Raw genomic sequence first — 26,461 nt, forward strand, 5'->3', positions numbered from 1 at the left:
GGGCGACCCGTACGCGTCTTTTTAGACGGTGTCGCGAACGGCGCCAAACGCTGGGTCGGTGCACGGCCACACGACAGTTTGACGTCCACCGGGCAGGTATCCGTCCCGGTAACTCCTCTCGCCAGACAGGCTCGGGAACGCCGCTTTTCCACACGGCTCAATCAATCCCCCCTTTCGTCGGAGCGGGGCGAGGAAGAAGAGAAGAATACCCGTCCTTTTTTCCTCGTGTCTTTTTCTCTTCCGTTTTCCGGTCACTTCCGTTTCCGGCCACTATTTCAGAAGGGCTCCTGACCCTCCAACCACAACAACCCTTAATATAATACACACGGATAAGCAAAGACCTGAATGGTAATTCACATACATTCACATAAATATGTAACACTCCCCCCCTTCAAGAAAGAAAGTTTGAACCCAGCGAAAACTTTCTTTGCCGGCCAATTTGGAGAAACAAACCCGATAACTCAACCCCCCCACATTATCAGTTCCCCCCGGGCACAGTTATCACTTAAAAATAAAGCAACCAAAATTTCCCCACAACCCCTCCAGATTACTCCCTCTGGACTAAGCACCAGCAACGACATTGTCCCTGCCAAATCAAACTCCATCTCATGACCCTCTGACTTTGACCGTCAGTTTCTTGTGAATGAAGGTTAAGGGGTTGATCAAAGATCCAAAGTTAAGCAACTCGATAGCACTTTTTCCGGGAGGCCAAGCCGAGTATTCACTACATGGATGCCTTTAGGAACGTGGAGTTCACGGTTAGTCCGTGCAGGAAAGTTCTCTACAGGGGCGCCTTGAGGAACGTGGAGTTCACGGTTAGTCCGTGCATGAAAGTTCACTACATGGACGCCTTTAGGAACGGCGTTCACGGTTAATCCATGTAGGAATCTTGGCTCGGCGGCTCCGCCGCATTCAGTGCTTCAACTTCTCCGAACTTCCCTAATAATTATGGTGGGACCGCTTGTCCCTGTAGTCCCATGAATAGCGGTCTCCTTCTCGGCCACTACTTTGACAATCCTTCCTTCGGGAGCTGCCGTAACTCAGGGAGCCTCCATAATAATATTGATTGCGGCCACCACCAAAACTACCGCCCAGTTGTCCTCTCCTGTAGACCTCTCGACGCCTACGAAATGCCTTCCCTACTGTTATCGTCCGACCCTCCAAATCCTTGCCATTCCAATTCTTCTCTGCCTCTCTGGCGTCTTTTGTGCTGGCAAACGTGACAAAGCCGAACCCTCTTGACTGTTGCGTTTCCCAGTCTCTTACCAACCGCACTTCCACCAGCGGCCCATATCTGTTGAAGACAGAGGTCAGAACTTCTTCCTCTGTTTTGAAGTTCAGTCCCCCTACAAATAACTTGGCACTTTTGTCGCCATCCCGAGCTGGTGTGGTGTTATTTTCCCTGCTGGGCTCTTTACCAACCCTCAGGTTACCATAAACTTGACCCCCGGCCAAATCATTCCCGATAACCACAGATACACCCTCTACAGGAAGCGTGGCTTGTAAACCGACGGTGACCGGTCCTGACACCAAATCGGACTCCAAATGGATGACATGAAGGGGAGCACTAACACCGCCCCCGATCCCCTGTAAACGAACACTATCCCCCGTTGCCGTCTCCTCGGACCATGGCAAAATGCCTTCAAGCATTAAAGATTGATGTGCCCCTGTGTCCCTCAATATCCTAACCGGTCTCCGGTTAGTCGAGGCTCCATCCAGTGACACAAACCCCTCTGAAATAAATGGTTGGTAACCCTTTTGATGGCGATTTCTTACGCTAGCCATCGCATTCGGAGTTGTAATAGTCGGACTCTGCTCTGGGTTGTCCCTTTTCATGAGGTAACAACTGGACATCAAGTGTCCAGGTTTCTTGCAAAACGCGCAAGTAGGCCCGGAGGAAAGACTCGTGGTCTGCCTCGGGCCCCCTGAAAAATAAGTTTGTCTTGGGCCCGCAGCCCTCTGACTTCGAACAGGTGGGGTATCCGCGTTGTCCCCATAATCCTCTCGAGGCCGCCGCCATGTATTGTCGTTCTCCGCACCTGCTGTTCCCCACCTCCCCTGCGGAGATCTAGGCGAGGAGTTAGGTTTGTGGACCCCTATTCGGTGGGTTAAGGCATAATCATCTGCCATGGTGGCTGCGTCCCACAACTTTGGTACCTTCTTTTCCTGCAGGTACACTTTGATGTCCTCGTGGACACACTGCTGGAATTCCTCCACCAGGATCAAGTCACGCAATGTTTCGAAGTCTTTCCCGACTCCTTTTGACTCACACCACCGATCAAACATGTTTTCTTTCACTCTGGCAAACTCCACATGGGTCTCACTCTCCCTCTTCCTGGCATTCCTGAATTTTTGCCTGTAAGCTTCCGGAACCAACTCATAGGCCTTGAGGATGTGCTTCTTCAGTACCTCATAATCTGCACATTGGTCCATTGGTAGCGCCGAATAAATTTCCTGAGCTTTCCCCACCAGCACACTTTGCACGAGTATGGTCCAGGCCTCCTCCGGCCAGTTTAATTGTCGAGCCACTTTCTCAAAGTGTGGGAAAAATTTCGCGACTTCCTTTTCACTGAACGGTGGAACCAGCCTCACATGTCTGCCCACATCCCAGGTTTTCTGGTTAGGTGTCGACCCCGTCAGCAAGGGTGGTGCCTCTCCCCGTTCTCTCATTAACTCCAGCTCCTTGAATTTGATTTCTTGCTGAAGCTCCATGTCACGTTCCTTTAATTCCCTTTCCGCTTTTCTCTCCTCTGCTTCGAGGTCCCTTGCAGCTCTCCTCTCCTCTGCTTTTCTCCCTTCTAACCTTTCCTGGAGTTCTCGTTCCACTCTCCTTTCCTCTGCTTCTGCTTTCCTTTCTTCTTCTTTTAACCTTTCCTGGAGTTCTCGTTCCACTCTCCTTTCCTCTGCTTGTTTCTCTTCCCTCCTCTCTTCTGCTTTCCTTTCTTCTTCTGCTCTTTCCTTTTCTGCTTTCCTTTCTTCTTCTGCTCTTTCCTTTTCTGCTTTCCTTTCTTCTTCTTTAATCCGTTCCTGGCTCCGTAATTGCAACTCCAGTTTCCGGAGCTCAACGTCTTCTGGTTCTTCGGGTAGCCACTCCCAGGCTAACTCGTCCCATGTTCCTAATCCCACCATAGATTGTATCACCGTGGCCTGCAACTCTGCCTTCCTCAAATTAGTTTGGACCTCCAAGTTAAAATGTTTGGCCAATTTCAAGAGGTCCGACTTTAGCAACGCTCGGAACTGTGCCTCACTCGGGGTTACCCCAAAGTTCTGTGCCACAAACGCCATGGTGCCTATCGTTAACACCTGTTAACCTTCACCCAAGACTTTACCCCAATTTCTCAAAAAAATTTACCAATTAATAATTAATTAATAAATTTTAATTAATAAAAAAATTATTATTTTATTATTTTATACAATTTCAAATCCCGGACGAGCCCCCAATTCTGTTACGTGGTCCCCTCGGTGAATACCTGGTCTCGGTGACCCCCGGACCGTGAGAGGAACTCCGCCAGCAAGCTGTATTATATATGCGCTTTCGCCACGCAATCCATATGAATTTCACCCAGGAGACAACTGATGTTCAAGGATATATTTCCAATGGTAATGATACCATACAATTTCAATGACACAACCACGGAGATTTTCCCCGAGCAATCAACAATACACAACCATCAACAATTCCCAATTCACAAGCACTTCCCTATGAGTAAGATGGCCATCTTATATGTGTGTGTCCCGGTGAGTACTCACAACCCCCTTTTGGTCTCGGTCCCGCACAATGTCTCTGGGCCCCTCCTGACCAAGATGATGGTCGGCGTCGCCGCACTCGGGCGGTTGAACGAACCCCGGGTGGACGTGTTTCCACCGGGCAGGTATCGTACCCGGCACCCCGGCTACAGCCCCTCGCGGCCACGCGAAGCGGGGATGGGAAAGCAAGCCAAAAGCCCCACGCCGCTTGCCAGGCGTGGTAGGCCCCAACGGGCGACCCGTACGCGTCTTTTTAGACGGTGTCGCGAATGGCGCCAAACGCTGGGTCGGTGCACGGCCACACGACAGTTTGACGTCCACCGGGCAGGTATCCGTCCCGGTAACTCCTCTCGCCAGACAGGCTCGGGAACGCCGCTTTTCCACACGGCTCAATCAATCCCCCCTTTCGTCGGAGCGGGGCGAGGAAGAAGAGAAGAATACCCGTCCTTTTTTCCTCGTGTCTTTTTCTCTTCCGTTTTCCGGTCACTTCCGTTTCCGGCCACTATTTCAGAAGGGCTCCTGACCCTCCAACCACAACAACCCTTAATATAATACACACGGATAAGCAAAGACCTGAATGGTAATTCACATACATTCACATAAATATGTAACACCTGCACAGTGCCCTGACCTCAACCCCATCAAACACCTTTGGGATGAATTGGAACATTGTCATGAATTGGAATGCCAACTAGCCTGCACAACAGCTACGAGCTGCGACCGTCTGCCACCAACGTCGAAACTAAGAGAGGAATAATAAAATGCAGCTCTTCGTACTGGATGTTGGCCAAGAGAGAGAAAATGTGCAACTGCACCCTAAGGTCAGCCCGGAGAGAGAGAAGCCTTTTTGTTCCCCGGTCTCGAACGTCATATAATGACGTCCGCGCGCACTCCAATCAAAGAGTCCCACCACATCGCTCCACGGCTATGACCAATCATCTCCTATTGGGGCGGGGCTTAATGGCCTTTGTGATGAATCTGCTGGTGGGGTCAGTGGTATTTGAATGTCCTGGTTCCGGTTACTTTATTTAGTGTATTTCATTTTTGGTGCGGAGTGCATGGCTGGCGTGGTGTGTGTCATAAGGAACAAAGGAAAAACCACAGAGGCAATTTACATACAGGGAATTAATTTCCCTTATAGCCTACCTAATTCGCTTCTGCGACGTTACTCCACCCCTCGCCATGGAGACAAATATACAACCTTACAGGACATCTGGCCTAACAGATTCCCTGCTTAGTTACATGGACGTTCTTCTTCTTCGTCCAGACATTCAGAGCACACTACCCTATACAATCCTACCTGGCCCTAAGGTATTTCATTGGTACCCCCCACAAACTTAACAGATATACTATATACTATATACCTATATACTGTATATATATATATATATATATATACTGTATGTATATATATACTGTATGTATATATATATATACTGTATGTATATATATACTGTATGTATATATATATATATACTGTATGTATATATATACTGTATGTATATATATACTGTATGTATGTATATATATATATATATATATATATATATATATATATATATATATATATATATATATATACATATATATATATATATATATATATATATATATATATATATATATATATATATATATATATATATACTGAAACGCAAAAGAAACTTACAATAACACTGCGTGTAGTAAATGTGTGAACTTATTTGTGGACAATAGTGTCCTCACTGTCAGACAAAACGGTCATGGATGGTCACTTGAACCTTTAATGGTCACTTCATAGCACAGCTGTTGAACAGCCGTTTTGACTGTCAGTGATTAGCCAAGGGGTACGGGATGATTTTAATGAGCTGCACGTGATGTCTTGATATTGGCTTTAAAAAGGCCAGTGCAAAATGGGCATTTCAATCAACATGCCACGATTGTCAAGGGATCAACGGCAGCGTGCCCTGGGCATGCTGCAAGGCGGACTGAGCTACCGTGAGGTGGCACGTCGCCTTGGCTGTTCACACCAGACGATATCGGCCCTGGTGGACAGAGACACCCTCCACAACTCTGCAGATGACAGACCTCGATCAGGGAGGCCAAGAGTCACCACTGCAAGGCAGGACAGACAGATGGTCCGAAGTCACCTGCGGGATCGATTCCGTCCAGCATCCTGCACTGCGGAAGAAACTCCGGGGAAACCGCAAAGAAACTTACCACTTGTTTGACTGGTCGTATAATTTAATGACTGGTCGAATTTGGTAGCACATATTGCAACGGATATCCTCATGATTCTACACGTCGCAGCTGGTGACCACACTGTGGTCATTTTTCTCTTGTTTCTAAAGGGATCCAGGCCTTAGTAAAGCACTGGAAAAAATGCATTGAACGCAATGGAGATTATGTTGAAAAATAACAGTTGTTGCACACGTACATGCAATAAACAAGTTGTGAAAAATATTTTAAGGTTACTTATTGACTGCCCCTCTTATTGACTATCTTTGTGTATATATATATATATATATATATATATATATATATATATATATATATATATATATATATATATATGTATATATATATATGTATGTATATATATATATATATATATATATATATATATATATATGTATATATATATATATATATATATATATATATATATATATATATATATATATATATATATATACTGTATATATATTGTCCTGTCCCCCGCAATTAACACTGCAGGATGATGGATAGCCGGTTGGTCTTTAACTCAGAGGCAATCAAGCCGAAAATTGGCGGTACTTTTTGGCGCGCCCGGGACTGAAGGGGCAAGGTGCTTACCTGCACAAAGCTCACGGGGTTTATTCCTCGAACACAAAACCACAGAAACAAGACAAGGAAAATTAACAATACAACAAATTAAAAATGCCACAACAATAAATTTAATGAAATGAAGGTGATACAATAAAAATGAATGCTGAGGCAAAACTATAAATCTAACTTGAGGGACCCTCTTTGCTGACACACATACAGACCAGGGGAAAGATAAAAGAAAAATAAATGTTCTTAGTCAGCCGACACTCAGCTGCGGCCTTAACAAGGACTTTGGACACTTGGTGGTCGTTGAAAGGGTCTGGTCGGTCGGCAAAAGGACCGAGCACCGACAAGTTCACAATGGCACCGGTCAACCACGTGAGCACCCCGAACCGCGAAGCAGCAGAAAGACGTCCTCCTCTCTCACTCCTCGCCAGAAAGCACAGCGCAGACACAACTCCTCCGAAGAGCACCACAGATCAACAACACCTCCTTCCACGATTATTCCAAGTGGCACAAAGGCTATGATATTTGCTCCACCAGAGGCCACGGGCACGAAGCAGCCGTCTACTGGCGTGACCAGGACAAAAGAGAGAGATTCTTCTTCTCCACCAGCCTGAGCTGCTTGCTCTGATGTCACCCCAAGCCAATCGCCTAGCTCTATTGAATCATCCCATCTCTGCACGACCAATGATGAAGCTCGGAGCATGGCCTGTCCATTACGATCCCTTTGAGGTGGAGTTTAGTCTCTTCGGGAATGTTCGGATTGTATTGGCGGTGGTGGGGCGGGGTTTAGCCTGATCGTGAATGTGCTGGATTTCCGTCGGCAACCTGTCGGTGTTGTTGGTTAATGGAGCTGATTTTTGATGGCCAGCCGTGTGAACGTTAAACTTTGGGGATTGATCACAGAGGGAATCACACACTGGGGAAATTATCCTTAAACCCAACCAAGTTACCACAAGCTCCACCTCGGAGAGGACACAAATGTGAAGACACAAAAACGATCTTTAGCTCACAGTTTTTCTCGACTTAAGTACATCGAAATTGGCTTCCTATGTGCCCATGGTCCATGCTAATTTAGACAATCCTGGCTCCACTACGATATGTCATCACCTACCCCCACAAACATAACAATACTATGCTAAGGGGGTTGACTTTGCATGCCTATTTTGGCACACCGCTGTCAACGCATCCTTCTGTGGTCTTGTAAGTTTTATAGCAACTTTCTCTTTTGCGATCAACTTCCTTGTCCTTTGACTTCATTTTGGTGTCAAGGCAAAATCATATTTTATTAAGTATGTAATGAAACTGTCTGTATGCGTCTGAAGCCTTCCTGTCCAATCCCATTGACTGTACAGCTAGGCTGACTCCACCCACAATTGTAATTAGGCAAATCATAAATCCACCATGTTAGTGCTATTGTAAACCTTCACTTATTATATTTTGCTTTTTACCTATGATATTACTCTTTTTGCGGTTAATGACAGTTATATTCAAATACACATACGTATTAAAAAAAACCCAATTACCAGACATATGTAAATACAAATAAACCCCTTTGCGAAGTATTCAAACTTGGTGGTACATCTTCTTCTCCTTTTCCCTCCTCCTTCATCCTCGTTCTTCCTCTGCGTTCTTCCTCCTCCTTCCTCCTTCTCCTGCAATGAACATCAGCATTTTTATAGATGATATATGCACCGCAATCGGAGGCAAACGTAATAACCCGGTGACATCAAATGCATATTCACCAGAATCCATTCGACAAATCTTACTATAATTTGCCAAATGTCCATCCGTCCGTCTGTCCGTCCGTTTGAAGGTACCGCAAAAACAGCTGAACCGATCGCAACGATATTTTGGGTAGGTAATCCTGGGATCTCCTGGAGTAAAATAGGCTATATTGTTTTTCTAATTTCAACTTTGGCCTCCAGCATTTTCAGGTTTAGACTCCCGCATAACGTTATTTTCCCGGGTGCCGCACAAACGGCTGCACCGATCGCTGCACGGCTGCACCGATCGGACTCGGTGACCTCGGACAAAGACCTTTTATAAGGAAATGGGTTGAATCCCTGCTTGAGAGAATGCCAACCCCCTCCCCGCCATCACGGCCATCTCTCCAACTCACAATCCCACGAGATATGCGGAAAGGACGACCCAAAACCAATTATCTTCTTTTTGATTCGTATATAAACATCATTAAAAGTAAATAATGACCTCGGCCAAAGTTCAAACGACGTGGGTTTAATCTCTACATGAGAGAATTCCACATAGCTATTTGGGCAGTGTATAAGCCAACAGATCGCTGTCTCCATCGATCTTGCCGAGTTCGTAACACCTATCGGCTCAAAATCCTTTTAACTGTTGACTTGGTAGTTTTTACAATGAAGGAAACATTAACAATGTTGTTAAAAGTTTATTTTGTGATTAATTTGTGATTGGAGTTATGTTGTTTGGCATGAAAAAAGAGATATCGAGTTCAAGTGAATGACGACATGCTGTGATGGTTTCTACTTTCTGAACGTGAACTTTGTGGATCGCCATATGCAGATTCGCCACGGACCCACGATCGATGTTTCTATACGTGAACGTACCCGTTTGTTTGTGAATGTGTACGTTTTTCATGGAAGTCCTTCACGAACTTGCTGTCCATGTATGATGTGCGACTGAAGGTGCTACAGGAATGTGAAATTTATTGGTTTCATGCTTTAGCATTCGCCGTATCTGCATTGTCTGTTTGATTCTGGCCTCCCACCCGTGCGTAGCACGGGTATCTCACTAGTAACATCTAATTTAACTTCTATGGTAATATTTTTACGCTGCCCCTTAGCCATTCTACAGTACTGTACTGTACAGTTGTTGTTTTTGTTGTTGTTGTTTTTGTTGTATAGCCCCATACATTTCTCACGGACAAGCCCATGGCATGGAGACAACCGATCGATCTCCCAAGAGCGACCCAAAGATCCTCACATCCAGGATGGTGTATCCCCGCCTTCACCAAGTCAGGGCCACGATAGAGTTCAGTTTCAGGGATTTTGCAACTTAGCACTTTAGCGATGTATTCTGGCATCTTTCTCAGTCTGATAAGCACTGAAAAAACTAAATTTATTGATGAACACGGTGTGAAATATGCCAAATGGCTTCGACAACTGTGTAATGGTGAACTAACAAATGTCAATGATTGTTGTGGAAAACCAATCAGGTCCACACAACTTTAGTCCAATGGTTGGTTTAATTGCATTTAGATCATCACATCTTCCTGTAAAGTAGAAATACACAATAAGTATACGATGCGACATCTCTTGGGTCCATTCATATCATTCAATGCAAGCAAGCTGGATATTCTAAACAGGCGTACCGTTAGCGAGGCTACCGATGTAACATGTCACAGGAGAAGTCTCTGGAGCACCGTTCGCAGCAGCGGGTCTTATAGTCACGCCCCTAGCGGTGTCAACGTGCAGCGAGCATCACCCCGGGTTCAGTACGAATACGATTTCACTACATTCTCCCCCCGTCAGAATTATACGGCCGCGCGGCTAAAAGCGAGTGAGCGTCAGCACGAATAGGGTGCGGAATATCAGTCGACCCAACCGTATCGGGCCGGGCGGCGAATTTCTCTGCCAGCACGCGTCCGAAATTCCCCGGGTACGGCATCACGTATCCCTGTGTCCCCGGCGTCAGAGGCGCCAACAGGGTCGGGTGACGAAGGGGGTAACCCCAAGTCGTCGGGCCCAGGTAGTCTCGGCGAGGGGAGGGTCGGTAGACTTTCGGCGATGGGAGCATCGGGAGAGGCCATAGACTCATAGATGGGTTCGATCGGTTCGTCCGATTCCCTACTTAGGTCGTCGACCCCGCAAGGGGCAAGGTGACGGACGGAGACAGTAGTCTCACGGCCATCAGCCGTCATCACATGAGCATGCTCAGGATTAGCCTGGAGAATCTGCACTTTGTCCACTAGGGGGTCGTACTTGCTCGCGCGAACCGCCCGTTTAAGGTAGGCCGGCCCGGGCCCAGCGAGCCAACTGGGCAAAGACCGTATACACCCCGAGCTCCTGGGGTGGTGGAAAAGTCGCTCGTGGGGAGTTTGGTTGGTTGCCGTACTCAGGAGAGCCCTGATCGAGTTCAATGCCGCAGGTAGCGACCAAGCCCATTTATCGAGGCCCCGGCCGAGGGTCCGGAGGTGGAGCATGACGGCCCTCCAGATAATCCCATTGAAGCGTTCGATCTGCCCATTAGCCTGGGGTCTGTACGGCGTGGTGTAACTAGACGCAATGTTATTTTGGAGCAGATAGCCGCGCACCTCCTGAGACAAGAAGACCGCACCCCGGTCGGTATGGACATAGGCCGGGTAACCGAACATTGAGAACAAGTTCTGTAAGCAACGCATCACCGTGGCAGCAGTCATGTCCGCGCACGTATAAGCAAAGGGGAATCGCGAGTACTCATCAACGATAGTGAGCAGTTAGCGAGAGCCGCTCAACACCGGCAATGGGCCCTTGAAATCCATCGCCAAGCGTTCCCACGGGCGTGTAGCCTTCACCAGAGTCCCCATGGGAAGGTTATAGAAACGCGGTTTGATTTCCGCGCAGATAGCGCAGTCGCGACAGATACGGCGGATATCGTCAATCGAGTATGGGAGATTCCCACTCCGCACAAAATGAGCGAAACGCGTTACGCCGGGATGGCCCGCAGTGGCATGCAGCACCCGTAGGCCCTCCAAAGAGGTGATACCAGCACATGTAGCCGGTCGTGATAAGGCATCGGCAGCCTGGTTATCCTTCCCCGGGCGATATTTGATGGTGTAACAGAAGTCGGCGAGTTCGATACGCCAGCGAGTGATTTTCTCGTTCTTAATGCGCTGGGCGTGTAAGGTGTCGTACATGAACGCAACGCTTTGCTGGTCCGTGATGATTTGGAAGCTCCGCCCGAGTAGGTACGGGCGCCATCGCCGAATAGACTCGATGATCGCATATGCTTCCTTTTCAACGGACGAGTGCCTCCGCTCAGCGGTGGTAAGAGTCCGTGAAAAGAAAGCCACGGGACGCCCCCCTTGGGAGAGGGTCGCCGCGATGGCCTGATCCGAGGCGTCACTTTCAAGGACGAACGAGCCGCTCTCGTCGATTGTCGCCACGGCGGCTCGGGCGATGTCGGTCTTAAGGCCTTCAAAGGCCGTCAAAGCGGCCGAACTCAGGGGGAAGGTGTCGCAGGCCACAAGGGGGCGAAGTTTCGCGGAGAAACTTTGCACCCATTTGGAGTAATGGGCGAACAGCCCAAGGGCGCGCTTCAGGGACGCCCGATCGCAGGGAGGGGCCATGTCGAGCAAAGGTCGCAGACGCTCCTTATCCGGAGCGACAGAGCCATGGGTCACGGTGTACCCCAGAAGATCTATCGTGCGTAGGGAGTATTGGCACTTATCCTCGTTCATAGTTAAGTGATACCGCTGCGCGACCTCGAGGAAGCGCTTCAGATTAGCATCATGGTGCCCTTGGTCATATCCACAAACCGTAAGATTATCGAGGTAGACGAAAACATCGGTTAAGTGCTCCCGCGCAACGAGGTCATCCATGGCTCTCTGGAAACAAGAGACCCCGTTCGTTACCCCAAAAGGCAATCGCGTAAATTGGTACAACCGCTGCCCTGACTCAAATGCGGTATAGATACGATCCGCCCTAGAGATAGGGATCTGGTGGTACGCACTACGGAGATCGAGAGTGCTATAGACCGAATACTGGGACACCTGTTGCACTAGCGCGTCCATCCCCGGAAGGGGGTAGGCATCCAGCTGTGTAAAGCGGTTAATCGTTTGGGAATAGTCGATTACCATGCGTCTGCGATGGGCCTCGCTGCGCACCACCAAGACCTGGGCGCGCCACGGCGACCTACTAGGTTCTATGATGCCGTCTTTCAAGAGCTGAGCCGTTTCGTCCGCAATGAATTGCATGTCAGCGCGAGAGTAGCGTCGTGATTTTACCGCGACAGGGGTGCAGTCGGAGGTTAGATTGGGGAACAGCGAAAGCGGCTGGACGTCCATTTGCGCTAGGGCGCACACCGCAAGCGCGTCGTCCGCCCCCACAACAAGAGTGTCAGGCCCACCAAACTCCATTACCAGACGTCCATGCAGCTTAAGAAAATCGTGTCCTAACAGAATATCAGCACATAATGCGGGTAAAACCATAAGGTGTACATCAGGGAAAACCCGTCCCTTTAGCACGAGTTTCAATCGGCATTCCCCCTTCGTGCTGAGCCGAAGCCCCTGGGAAGCCATGAAGATTCGTCTCGTAGACCGCCAGATCCGCCATCCATGCCTGAGCACTAGCCGCTGGTCGATAAAACTATCCGTAGATCCTGTATCCACCAAGGCCCGAACACAATGGCCTTCAACCATGAGGGGAATAAGGGCTTGAGCCAGGCCAGACGAGGCCGCTGGGAGCGGGACTGAGCCCCCCGAATGGGTCGGACCAGCCTCGCGGGTGGATCCTACGCCAGCAGCAGTTTTGCGGTCATGGCCGGAGTCTGCGGTGACCATGGGGACTCCATTATCGTCATCAGAGGGCTTTCCCCAGCATTCCGGTGTTTCGCGATTCGAAATCTGACAATTCTGACGAGAAAAGGCCTCCGTAGTATTTGAAATCGCCTTTTGACATTTTTGGCAGAAAAAGGCTTCCGTAGTATTCGAAAACGCCTTTTGACATTTTTGGCAGCAAAAGGCCTCCGTAGTATTGGAAAGCTCCCTTATCTCCTTTGTCGGGGCGTGGGCCGCTGTTAGCTCGTGGACGACTCGAGGAGTACGTTCCGCTGGGGCTTGGCGAGGTTTCAAAGCCCCTTGCGTGGCCCGGAGTTTGGCCAAGGACACGGCCTTTGTGCCCGATGGAGAATGAGACGGTGGTGGCTGTCCGGTGACGCCCGCCAAGGACGTCTGAGCGCCCAGGGGTCCCCAGAGAGGGGCCCTCCCCTTCGAAGTCGGGTAAGGCGCCGGGTGTTGGGCTCTCGCGGGCTCCGCAACGAGCCCATTCAAGGTCGCTGTGCCCGCGCGACCGCGACTGCGCGAGTCAGTGAGCCGCGAGCCGCGTGCCGTTTTCCTGCACACTTTAGCGTAATGTCCCTTTAACGAGCACAAATGGCATATAGCGTCTCGTGCCGGACACACGACCCGGGCATGACGTGGCCCCCCACAGAAAAAGCAAGCGGCCCCGCGCAAGGCCTTGGGTCTGGTCGTAACGGCAGCCGTCAGGGCTGGGTCTTCCTCCGGAGCATCCCGGAGTTCAGCGAGCGGATCCGCGTCCTCGGCGGTAGCACTCTCCGGCCGGGCGTGTAGTGTGGTGCCCGCCAAAAGGCGCGTGCGATCATAGGCGTTCGATTGCATCCGCGCTTCGGTGTATACTGTCGCTTGCTCGAGCGCCGTAGCGAAGGTCAGGTCAGTCTTCTCCAAGAGTTTCAGCCTTAGTTCCTGGGAGGAGACCCCTGCAATGAAGGCATCTAAAAAACGATCATCCTGAGCCTGCGCGGGAGTCCGTGGCTCCCTGACACTGTCCAGCAAAAGCTGCCGGAGCTCCTGGGCGTAATGGTCCATTGCCTCGTTGGGTTGCTGACGTCGCGTTTGCAGCAAATATCGTGCATACACCGGGCTTTTTTCCTTTATGTATAGCCGTATGAGCTCCGCAATGGAAAGATCATACGTCGCGCATTGAGCGATAGCGTTGTAGACCCGGTAGTCGATTTTTGAATGTAAAGTTGCTAGCTTCGCGGCAGCCGTCGGAGCGGTCTCAGGCTCATCAAAAAGATTCTCCAATTGTCGGAGCCAGTGCTTCAGCTGCAAGCCTCCATCCGTGGCTTGTGGGTCGGCGCTGAAGACGGACACCGTCAGCGTCTTGTTGCCAGCCATGTCTGTAGATCTTAAATGCAATTAAGTGTTGTGGAAAACCAATCAGGTCCACACAACTTTAGTCCAATGGTTGGTTTAATTGCATTTAGATCATCACATCTTCCTGTAAAGTAGAAATACACAATAAGTATACGATGCGACATCTCTTGGGTCCATTCATATCATTCAATGCAAGCAAGCTGGATATTCTAAACAGGCGTACCGTTAGCGAGGCTACCGATGTAACATGTCACAGGAGAAGTCTCTGGAGCACCGTTCGCAGCAGCGGGTCTTATAGTCACGCCCCTAGCGGTGTCAACGTGCAGCGAGCATCACCCCGGGTTCAGTACGAATACGATTTCACTACAATGATGTCATTCATTTGCTGCCTGAAATGTGCACGACCTTGGATCTTGCTGCCCTCATTCATTGGACATTCCCCAACCTTGTTAACAATTGGAGCAATTTACATTGGATGAACAAGCGAGCAATTCTGGCACCATACAATGCAATGACAGACGAGATCAACAACCAAAATGGCGCATGGTTTCCAGGTGAAGGGTTGTGTTGTCCGAGTGCTGATACTGTTACGAATGCCGATATGCCAGCCACGAACCAAGAGAGTGTAAATGCAAACTGGGACCATGACGGGATCAAAGCCAGGACCAAGAGAGAGACTTGCGACTGCGCGCTATGCCAGCCACAGACCAAGAGTAAGACGTGCGACTGCATACTATGGAACCCAGAGCTAAAAGAGAGATGTGCGACTGCATGCTATGCCAGCCACAAACCAAGAGAGAAAGATGGCGGCAGCTTCGCATTTTTGTCCCTGGTCCTGGAAGGGTTGATTGACGTCACACACGCGCCAATCAACTAGAGCCATCACAGCGTCCATTGCCCTGACCAATCATCACCTTTCGGGGCGGGGCCTCACGGCCCTTCTTGCTGTCCCTGGCAATGACTCGGCAGGTGGCGTCGGTGGTAGTCAAATGTCCGGATCCGGTCGCTTTATTTAGTGTATGTGCGGAATGCATGGCTGGTGTTGTGAGTGTCATAAGGAACAAATGGGAAACCACAGAGGCAATTTACACACAGGGAATTTACCCTTATACCCTAACTAATTAGCATAGCTCCACCCCTTGCATGGAGACACATATACAAACTTACCGGACATGCGGGCTGACTTGGTCACATCAAAGTGTACACACGGCATACGAAGCACACTACCCCATACAATCCTACCTGGCCTAAGGTATTCCATTGCCTACCCCCCATAAACGCAACAACAACATGCATTTTAAATGTCCGGTTTGTGTCATTGTGTCAAAATGTCATTTTAAATTTAAACCCCCCATAAACGCAACAATATATATATATATTTATTTTTATATATATATATATATATATATATATATATATATATATATATATATATATATATATATATATACACACATATATATATATATACACATATATATATATATATATATTGTAACGAATTTGGAAAGTGTAAAGAATGTGAGAACTGGTTTGCTGTGTTTTAACTGGCCCTCGTAGAGTAAATAAGATCGAAAGACGTCCCCCTAGTTAATTCCATGAACCTACAGACAGGCCACGATATATCTTTTTTAAATAGCTTATTTCCTTATTCTATGTAGGCTAAATATGTGTTTCCCACTAGATTGACTCTGCATTGCATCAAACGAAATAAAGCGTAGGCCCCTCCGATGATCCATGGCAGCTCAAGTGCCAGGGATTCCCCCACTTGAGCTTTGACAGCAACCGTTTATTGCAGTACTGAACTGCTGTGCAACGTGACGGCGCCTTACCTGCAGCTGCTGACCGGTTTTCGCCATTTGCGGCCATTACGAACAAGGGGAGTGGCTAGAGAAGACGGGTCGCCCCCCTCATCATAGGGGGGAGGAGTAAGTCGGCCCCGCTCATCCAACCCAGAACAAGGGGTTTGGCTAAGAGAGGGCGGAGCGGGAACCCCCGAGAAAGTGCGCGAAGGTTCGGTGAGAAACCAATATATGGGCCCGTTCACACTCAGACACACTCACACGGGGTTGCAGACGAACAGGTTGATGGTCCAGGGATGGCGTCCAGGCAGCTCTCTCTCCGGTCCCCAACTCGCACCGCGAAGCAGATGAAACAGACGCCAGGAGCTCTCCGCGTGTCGTTTTCGCGCACAGGGATTATTACAGGGCGAACGGTAGGGCTGGCTTTGGCGGTTACACTTGCGGTTGCGGCCGCATACGTAATAAGCGAATAGTTTCAATATGCGCTTCTCAATCAAGGGCTCTCGACACTGTCGTGTGCATGCCGGTCCTCTGAGTTCTCCTCACACGAGTGCTCCGGATCAGTTCTCTCTCAACTCGAGCGCCTGCCTCTCCCTTCTCATAACTCATCTAAGCACCGCGCATCCCTTCTCATAACTCATCTCAGAACTGTGAACTCATGAGCGCCTCTCCCTTCTCATAACTCCATATGCATGCGAGTCCTTTACAATGTGCGATTTCTTTCAGTCCTTTTTAAGGGCTTTGTATGCTGGCTTATATAGCCTTGCCCAGTGAACCCTCTGGAACTTACTAGACGCTCTTTACCACGCCCTATCATGCCATGACCTCTCAGCCCTGGTTGGCTGTTGCTTTTACCGTCACCGCCTCTGACGTGCTGCTTGTCGCGGCCACACCCCAACCCCACGCTCCTCCCTCTTTCCAGGCCTACCTTGTGTCATTTGACTAGTTCGAGTGAACTAAGGGCAGCGAACGCTGCTGGCAGCCAAAGCGCCACACATGGAGGGATCAGCCAAAATGGGGCGCGGGATTGAGTTTTCCCATAGATGTAATTAGAGGGTGGCCGCAAAATGAAAAGGACCTAAGCTCATTTCTTTACACAACGCAGATATTACTAGGGACAGTGGCCTACTCTTACACATACTATGACAAACTAATACTCTACTGGGCCTATGTGTTGCTTGTGGATTAACTATGGGGGGCAAACCTTTAACCTTTAATGATGTTATATGGACAATCTCAAAACCTCAACACTATATACACACATATATATTGTTACGGGTCGCGGACAAGATGTTACTTTGGGCCGAGCGGATGGTCAACCGCGACCGTTACAGGATCCCCGATTGGCCCGACTCCCCCAACGTTGACCAGATCGCGCCACAGATATTCAATTTGGAAACCTCTAAAGTGACCGAAAGAGAAGGAAGAGAGAAGAAGACAGAGTACGGAGGAATAACAGGATTTATTATACACACAAGCAAAAAGAAGGAGCGATCAAAGTTATTTACAAGCAATGGATGGAAGAAGCAGTCACACAGTGAATCGTTAGCTTATCTATGCAGTTTACTTAACCCCAGGACAATGATTAAGACAGACGACGTTCACACTTACACGGGGGAAATTGCAGGCAGGAATGGCGGAGGTGGGTTGCTGGAGAGGGAGGCAGGGTCAGGTCCCTGCAACCGGCAGGGCTGGAGGTAGCAGCTCCCACTCTTCGCGTTTTTGGCAGGAAAACCCTTGGTCGCGTCGATGCTGCTGATGCTGTGGACGTCACACGCTGGCTCGGTCACACCTGCTCCTCTCCTTCTGGTGGAGCCGTCTCCCTCCTCTCAGCGCGTCTTTCCAAAGCTTGTTTCATCTCCAAGTACCTCTCCTTTTTGGAGCGTCTCTCATCTCTCATCTCACAGCTCATCTCTCCTCTCATCTCCCTCTCTCATCTCATCTGCCGAAGCAGTCCCTTCCAGTCGCTTTTATTACTCGGGTCGGAATCAAGCCGCCAGCTGCGAGGGCACGCCTACCGGGTCGCTCACCGCGGTGCTGGTTGGCTGTTAGGGCTGTCCGATTCCCCCTTTGATCATGACGACGTGCCACGCCCGTGAGTTGGCGGCTCCTACCCCCCTCTTCTCCGAGATTAGCACATGGGCAATGGCGGCTTGCGCGATTGAACACAACTCGCACCGCTTTTGAAAGGAACTTTGGAGAGCGGAGATGATTGGGGAAATTGAAAGGGGCCTACGCTTATTTCGTTTGATACAATGCAGAGTCAATCTAGTGGGAAACACATATTTAGCCTACATAGAATAAGGAAATAAGCTATTTAAAAAGATATATCGTGGCCTGTGTGTAAGTTTCATGGAATTAACTAGGGGGACGTCCTTCGACCTTATTTACTCTACGAGGGTCAGTTAAAACACAGCAAACCAGTTCTCACATTCTTTACACTTTCCAAATTCGTTACACTGCACCCTCCTTTCTTCAGGTCCGGTCCCGGGCCTACAACTTTAATTTAGTGTGACACGTAGGTGTAGTTCCCTCTACTTTTAACCTGACCCTGAGTGTGACGATTTTAGAACACAAATAAGTATGTCCCCCTATTGCATTGCACCCTGTCTAACAGAGTCAAGCCCACAGCTAACCGAATTACGGAATTGTTCTCAAACTATACATTTACGGTGGGGAGCATTATTTACAGTGACGTTATTTCTTATTTACAACGCAACCCAGGACCTGTGTTTTTTATCTTTTTAGGGAACAAGAAAAAGACATTCCTGTTGGGAGGGAGGAGACAGCACGCATTGCATCGATGCACCAGTACCAATACCACCAAAGCACCCAAAAGCACCAAAAGCACCAAAAGCACCAAAAGCACCACTCGGTGCACAGTCACCACTGTTCATAATAAACACAACAAAACAACTGGTGGTGGTCTTCTCTTTTTCTGCTGGGCCGATGTTCTTCCCGACGTCTTCTGGCTTCATGCGGCCTACTTGGAAATAATAAAAAGCACAACTTGTGTTCATTTTTTATTTAGGGCCTCAGGGGCCAACTAAGGGTGGTCCACCTGTTTGGCATAGGTGCCACCTTACCGAGGTCCGCAAGCAAGATTCCCTGGCCACTATGGCCGGTCTCCAACAGAGGTGCCCTGCCCCAGAACCTGGGGTCCATCAAGTGGTACTTGGCCGCAGAACAGCGGTCCATAAAGTGGTACATCAACGCAATGCATGCTGGTTCTGAGAATCTCGTGCGCACAATGGCCATCTCACGCACGCTCCCCTCGGCGCCCAATGGCGCACAGGTCCTCAAGTGGGAGACAAAAGGGGGGAAGACAAATGAGCGATGGGTAAGGTCACAAGGGTACACGTCAATAAAGGCAATGCAGGGTGAAGTGCGTACGGAGAGCGAAGTGAGAAAAACTCGTCCCTACCGTACGTCACCCCCCCTGTCACCTACACTACCCTTGCCCTTACCCCATATTTACAACAATTTACGCCTTTACAAATTCATCACTACGTCTTGTCTTCCCCATCTTTCCCTTCTACACCAAATTCGTCTCCAATCCCCCTAACCAAAATTTGCCATCACCAATTCATCATCAATCCTCATAAGGAGGAAGAGATGGAACATCAAGCACAATGTCACACCCACGTCATGATGCGTCTCACATTCCAAACATCTGCACAATAAAATAACAAAACATGGCAGGGTGTGGAGTACCTGTCACCTCAGGTGAGTGGATGCAGATGGTGCGAGGAGACTCCAATCCTAACTATCCTCTAAATGACATTAACACACTTTACACTACCCGGGGTCTTTTCCCTGCCAATCCATTGGCCATCTTACTCTATGTGGTTTTAAGAACCAATCCCCATTGACCAACTGTGGTGCTTCTCAATTTGGGGTCTCACTCCCCCGATTCATCTCCCGGTGCCCTTGCACAATTTCTGGGCTGTGACGTGTAGCTCTCCCAGCAGGTCTACCCACCTGCACACCTCCACCACTGCAGTTGCCTCCCGAGCTTACCTGCTCCTCACCCTAACCTAACTAACTGGGGAAGGCCCCTCCTGGCTCTGTCACCCCTTGGTGCCCTCTGGCACTGGGCTACCCGGGTCCGTCCTCCGGATCCTCGGGCCCCATCCACAACAACTCTAACGGCTCCCAGAGCCCACCTGCGGCCTCACCTGGCCGACATCCTCACAGTGGTGGAGTGCCCAAACCAACTACACACACTAACAGGCTACACGCCCAGCCATTTCCACAACACTAATGCACCCATCCAATCATCATTCTTCCACCCGCACCACAGATGCCAATATCCAACCACAATTTACCTATACCCTCTACCTAACACTTACACTACCCGCCCCGGGTATCCGTGATGGGGGTCCACTCTTCCCCCAGTCACACCTTCGCACCACGCACACCACTCCGTACCACTTACTCCAACTCTCTCCACACCACTCATTCTCTGCTCCATATATTCCACACACCTGTACTTGCACACCTGTGCTCTCATACTTGGTGCTTCGCTCAACCAGCGCTTCTCGACCCGCGTTACCTCCTCGTGCACCCCTGGGACCCTTTCGCCCAACTTGCGGTCTCTGTCCCTCTGCTCCCTTTCCTCTCTATCGGCCCTCATTCCGTTCGTTGTTGCTTCAATTTGGTTTCCCAATTCGTTCGTTATTGCTTCAATTTGGTTTCCCAATTTGTTTAACAATCGCTCACTGTTCCTGTTCAAAAGGGCCTCCATTTCAGCCATAATTAATTGCATGTCTTCCACCGTTGGTACAAAGGGCGCGGCTCTATTTGGTGCCGCTACACCCACGTGCGCGAGGACGCCATTTTGTGCGTCTGATACTCCCTCAACCACATTGCCATTGCTCTCCTCCTCCCTTTCCTCCACATACATTTCCCCCAGGTCCTGGGTTACCCCTAACCCATCTATCTCCCCCACCGACATCCAATCCCCTTGATTGTCCATGGCGCGATCTCAAAATTCGGGTTTTATAAAACAACCAAAATTTCGGCAGCTCGTAATTTTGACCAAATTTTTTTTTTTTTTACACGTTTTAAAAATTTGGTTCGGGCCTCGTATCCCACTCCTAGACACCAATTGTTACGGGTCGCGGACAAGATGTTACTTTGGGCCGAGCGGATGGTCAACCGCGACCGTTACAGGATCCCCGATTGGCCCGACTCCCCCAACGTTGACCAGATCGCGCCACAGATATTCAATTTGGAAACCTCTAAAGCGACCGAAAGAGAAGGAAGAGAGAAGAAGACAGAGTACAGAGGAATAACAGGATTTATTATACACACAAGCAAAAAGAAGGAGCGATCAAAGTTATTTACAAGCAATGGATGGAAGAAGCAGTCACACAGTGAATCGTTAGCTTATCTATGCAGTTTACTTAACCCCAGGACAACGATTAAGACAGACGACGTTCACACTTACACGGGGGAAATTGCAGGCAGGAATGGCGGAGGTGGGTTGCTGGAGAGGGAGGCAGGGTCAGGTCCCTGCAACCGGCAGGATGGAGGTAGCAGCTCCCACTCTTCGCGTTTTTGGCGGGAAAACCCTTGGTCGCGTCGACGCTGCTGATGCTGTGGACGTCACGCGCTGGCTCGGTCACACCTGCTCCTCTCCTTCTGGTGGAGCCGTCTCCCTCCTCTCAGCGTGTCTTTCCAAAGCTTGTTTCATCTCCAAGTACCTCTCCTTTTTGGAGCGTCTCTCATCTCTCATCTCACAGCTCATCTCTCCTCTCATCTCCCTCTCTCATCTCATCTGCCGAAGCAGTCCCTTCCAGTCGCTTTTATTACTCGGGTCGGAATCAAGCCGCCGGCTGCGAGGGCACGCCTACCGGGTCGCTCACCGCGGTGCTGGTTGGCTGTTAGGGCTGTCCGATTCCCCCTTTGATCATGACGACGTGCCACGCCCGTGAGTTGGCGGCTCCTACCCCCCTCTTCTCCGAGATTAGCACATGGGCAATGGCGGCTTGCGGGATTGAACACCACTCGCACCGCTTTTGAAAGGAACTTTGGAGAGCGGAGATGATTGGGGAAATTGAAAGGGGCCTACGCTTATTTCGTTTGATACAATGCAGAGTCAATCTAGTGGGAAACACATATTTAGCCTACATAGAATAAGGAAATAAGCTATTTAAAAAGATATATCGTGGCCTGTGTGTAAGTTTCATGGAATTAACTAGGGGGACGTCCTTCGACCTTATTTACTCTACGAGGGTCAGTTAAAACACAGCAAACCAGTTCTCACATTCTTTACACTTTCCAAATTCGTTACAATATATATATATATATATATATATATATATATATATATATATATATATATATATATATATCCTCATGGAAGTGCTCCAAAAGAATGAGGTGTTGCTCCAAAACACGGGATTTTCCGGTTGAAGAAGAAAACACGAATACAGGTAATTGAACATTCAAAGGGTTTATTACTTTTGGATTGCTGGCTTCTGCGACAAGCCTCTTTAATTATCCGCCATTCCGAATTGCTGAGCCATGACAGGTATTTCCAATCGGAGACGAGTTGTTATCCACTTTAACCACTGGACGTCAAACGACAAAAGAAACAAACACAAATATAAACAGTAGGACACCGTCACGCCCATGAAACCAACAAACGGCATCTACACCGCACTGAAACGCAGTAATGCTGTATGTGTAGCCTTCAATGGAGAGTGAACCTTCATTGTGTGTCCTGTTGTGCAACATGGAAGTGGTGAGGGTACAACGATGTATAATGATAGGGAATGAGTGACTGTGGATTGGGTGGGGTTGGTGGGAGGAGGTTTCACGAAGATGGACGACATAGACCAAGACTCAACAATGAGTCTCTCCAAATGGAAGGCCATCCTGCTCTTATTTTGAGACATATTTGTCAGTTTAATATTTCACTCCTACCGGTACACATCAAATTCAGCTTTCAGGAATACACGTTAATGGCCACTATCACTAATATACGTCATTTTCAGCTTTCAATAATAATGTGTGTCAAATATTCAGCTTTCTTCAAAGCAAATCAATTGCAGCTTCACCAATATGCTTTCAGCTTTTATGAAAAATGCACGTCCATTTCAGCTTTTACTAATACACAGTACATTCAGATTTCATCAATATATGTCTATTTCATCTTTCACGAATACACAGCAAATTCCGATTTCACTAATATATGTCCATTTCAGCTTTCACGAATACACAGCAAATTCAGCTTTCCCTAATACACCCAAAAAATTCAGATTTCACTAAAACACAGCCAATTCAGATTTCTCTATTACACCAAAAAATTCAGATTTCACAAATGCACAGCAAATTCAGATTTCACTAATAGACCAAAATATTGAGATTTCATGAATGCACAACAAATGTCGATTTCATTAAAATTTGTCTATTTCAGCTTTCACAAATACACAACAAATTCAGCTTTCACTAATACATGGAAATTCAGCTTCCATTAATACATAGGCAATTCAGCTTTCACTAATACATAAAAAACAGATTTCACTACTACACAGCAAATTCAGCTTTCTTTAATACACCAAAAAATCCAGCTTTCACTAATACACCAAAAAAGGCAGCTTTCACTAATACACAGCCAATTCAGCTTCCACTAAAACGCAACAAATTCAGCTTTCATCAATACACAGCCAATTCAGCTTTCACGAATACATGAAAAATTCAGATTTCATGAATACACAGCCAATTCAGATTTCACTAATACACAGAAAATTCAGCTTTCACTAATACACAGCCAATTCAGCTTTCACTAATACAGATTAGATTTCACAGAAAAACAGATTTCACTACTACACAGCAAATTCTGCTTTTTAAAATACAGCAAAAAAATTTCAGCTTTCATGAATACACCAAAAAAAACAGCTTTCACTAATACACAGCAAATTCAGATTTCACTAATATATAAAAAAACAGATTTCACTACTACCCAGCAAATTCTGCTTTTTTAATACAGCAAAAAAATTCAGCTTTCACTTATACAGAGCAAATTCAGCTTTCACTAATACACAGTACATTCTGCTTTTTTAATACAGCAAAAAATTCAGCTTTCAATAATACACCAAAAACAATCAGCTTTCACTTATACACAGCAAATTCAGCTTTCATTAATACATTTTAAAAATTCAGATTTCACGAATGCACAACAAATTCAGATTTCACTAATACTAGCAAGGGTACCCGCCCTATGGGCGGGGCTTCAATTGGGAAGCCCAAATGAAAAGGCACAATATCAGAAATTGAAGGTTTTTAAAATTTTAAATGATTCATATAAACATCCGTTGAATCATATCACACGCAAATCATCAAAATCGAAACAGCATCTTTAGAATTTCAATAAAAGCCACATCACTGTTCATATCGGTAAATATTGTTGCGGATCTCAGGGGTTTGGAGCTCCCCTTATCAAAGGGGGGTTAATCCCCTTGTCCTTTAAGCTGGCCGTCCCGAGTCCTGGAGCTATGACGTCACTTCCGGTCAGTGGTAGGGTGGTAGGCCAAATTGTTCCTATTACCTAATTACCAGCGCCTTCCAGGAAGCGAGGAAATGAGCCCCGCCCGAGTCGCGGCGGTAATGGACACGCCGAGCGAAGCGAGCCACGACTCAGGCCGTTAACAAGAACTAAACCCGATTCTGAGCGGTTCCTATCGTGGGAAAAGACTAAAGCGATCGGATGGAGAGGAAACCAGAGTAAAGGAAGTACAAAGTGTGGTTTATTAATTATGTACAAAACCAAAGAGGAAACGAAAGGAAAGAATGTACAGGAAGGGAAGAAGAAGGACACAGTGCAGTCTTATACAGTCTTACTCTAGAACCCCAGACAAACAGACACACTCACACGGGGAATTGTAGCGGGCAGGGTGGAAGGTCCAGGTAGATGGTTCCAGGTAGGTCGACTCCGTCCAGGCTCCGGTTCCACGGGCGAGGGACGGCAGGCAGCTTCGCGTGTTGTCGACCGCAAGCGGACCTTACATATAGCGGGGGGCTGGGATGCTGCATAAGTAATACGTTTATCGAGCAAACGCTCTCTTTCACGCAAGTTCATACAAGGGCTTTCCGAAGCAGTTCGTCAAATGGCTCTGCGCAGCTTCGTCTCTCAGCAGCTGATGCTCCCAGCAGACATCCCACAAGCAGTCCGTCTCAGCCAGACCCCACAAAGCGCCGTCTCCAACCCGAGTCGACTCTGTGAAAAGGCTCACGCTGGCGCTTATATTACTCGCCCCCAGATTACTCCGCGCTTTATAGAGCCACGCCCGTGATGGTAATCACTCAGCCCTGGTTGGCTGGTGGAGCTCACCGGGCACGCCTTCGACGGCTGGTTTACAGGCCACACCTTCTCCTTGGCCGTCCCGCCCCTTACTTTGGGCCTGACCGCATGGTTAATGGCGGCGTAACGAGCTCAAATACCAGTTTACCGCAGCGAACGCTGCTGATCAACCACGTGATGTTTGGGGAGAGACAAGCCACGCCTGTAGGGGCGCATAATGGCGCTGCTTGGAGAGAGAGATTGGAAAATAAGCGAATGGGGCCTATCTTATTTGATTAATGCAACGCAGATTCAACTATTGGGAACACGGCCTTACCTAAACACATACTAATGAGATAACTAAAGTTCCTATGGTGGCCTACGTGTTGCATATGGACTAATTAAGGGTGCAACCTTTAACCTTTTAAATGATGGGATATTTACAAGAATTATTATTTACAAAGTGAGGGTTCTAAAACCGCAACACTGCACCCTCCCTTTTTCCATCCCGTCCCGGGCCGACACACAAGGGAATTATCTTTTAACAATTAGTGTGACACGTAGGTGTGGTTACCCTCTACTGTTAACCTCACCCTGAGTGTGATAGTTTTAACACTAAATATGTCCCACCTGCTGCGTTGCATTCTACCTAACAGACTCATGCCCACAGACGAACCGAGTTGCGGAATTATTTTGAAACTCCACATTTAAGCCAGTGGGGAGCATTATTTACAAAAAACACTACTAATTATTTACACTGCAACCCAGGACCTGTCTTTTGCGGGAACAAGCAGAACTTTTGAAAAGAGGAACATCACTACACTGCACTGCACATATACACCATACCCACATGCACCAATAAACAAAAGGCACGAAAAGCACCATCCAAGCACCAAAATACAAAAAATGCAGGAAAAGCACCAAGCATGAAAATGCACCAAAAAATAAAAATGCACAAAACACATTTCAAAAAAATAA

Source organism: Myxine glutinosa, chromosome 5 (assembly GCF_964187855.1).
Source record: "Myxine glutinosa chromosome 5, kmMyxGlut1.1, whole genome shotgun sequence".
NCBI lineage: Eukaryota > Metazoa > Chordata > Myxini > Myxiniformes > Myxinidae > Myxine > Myxine glutinosa.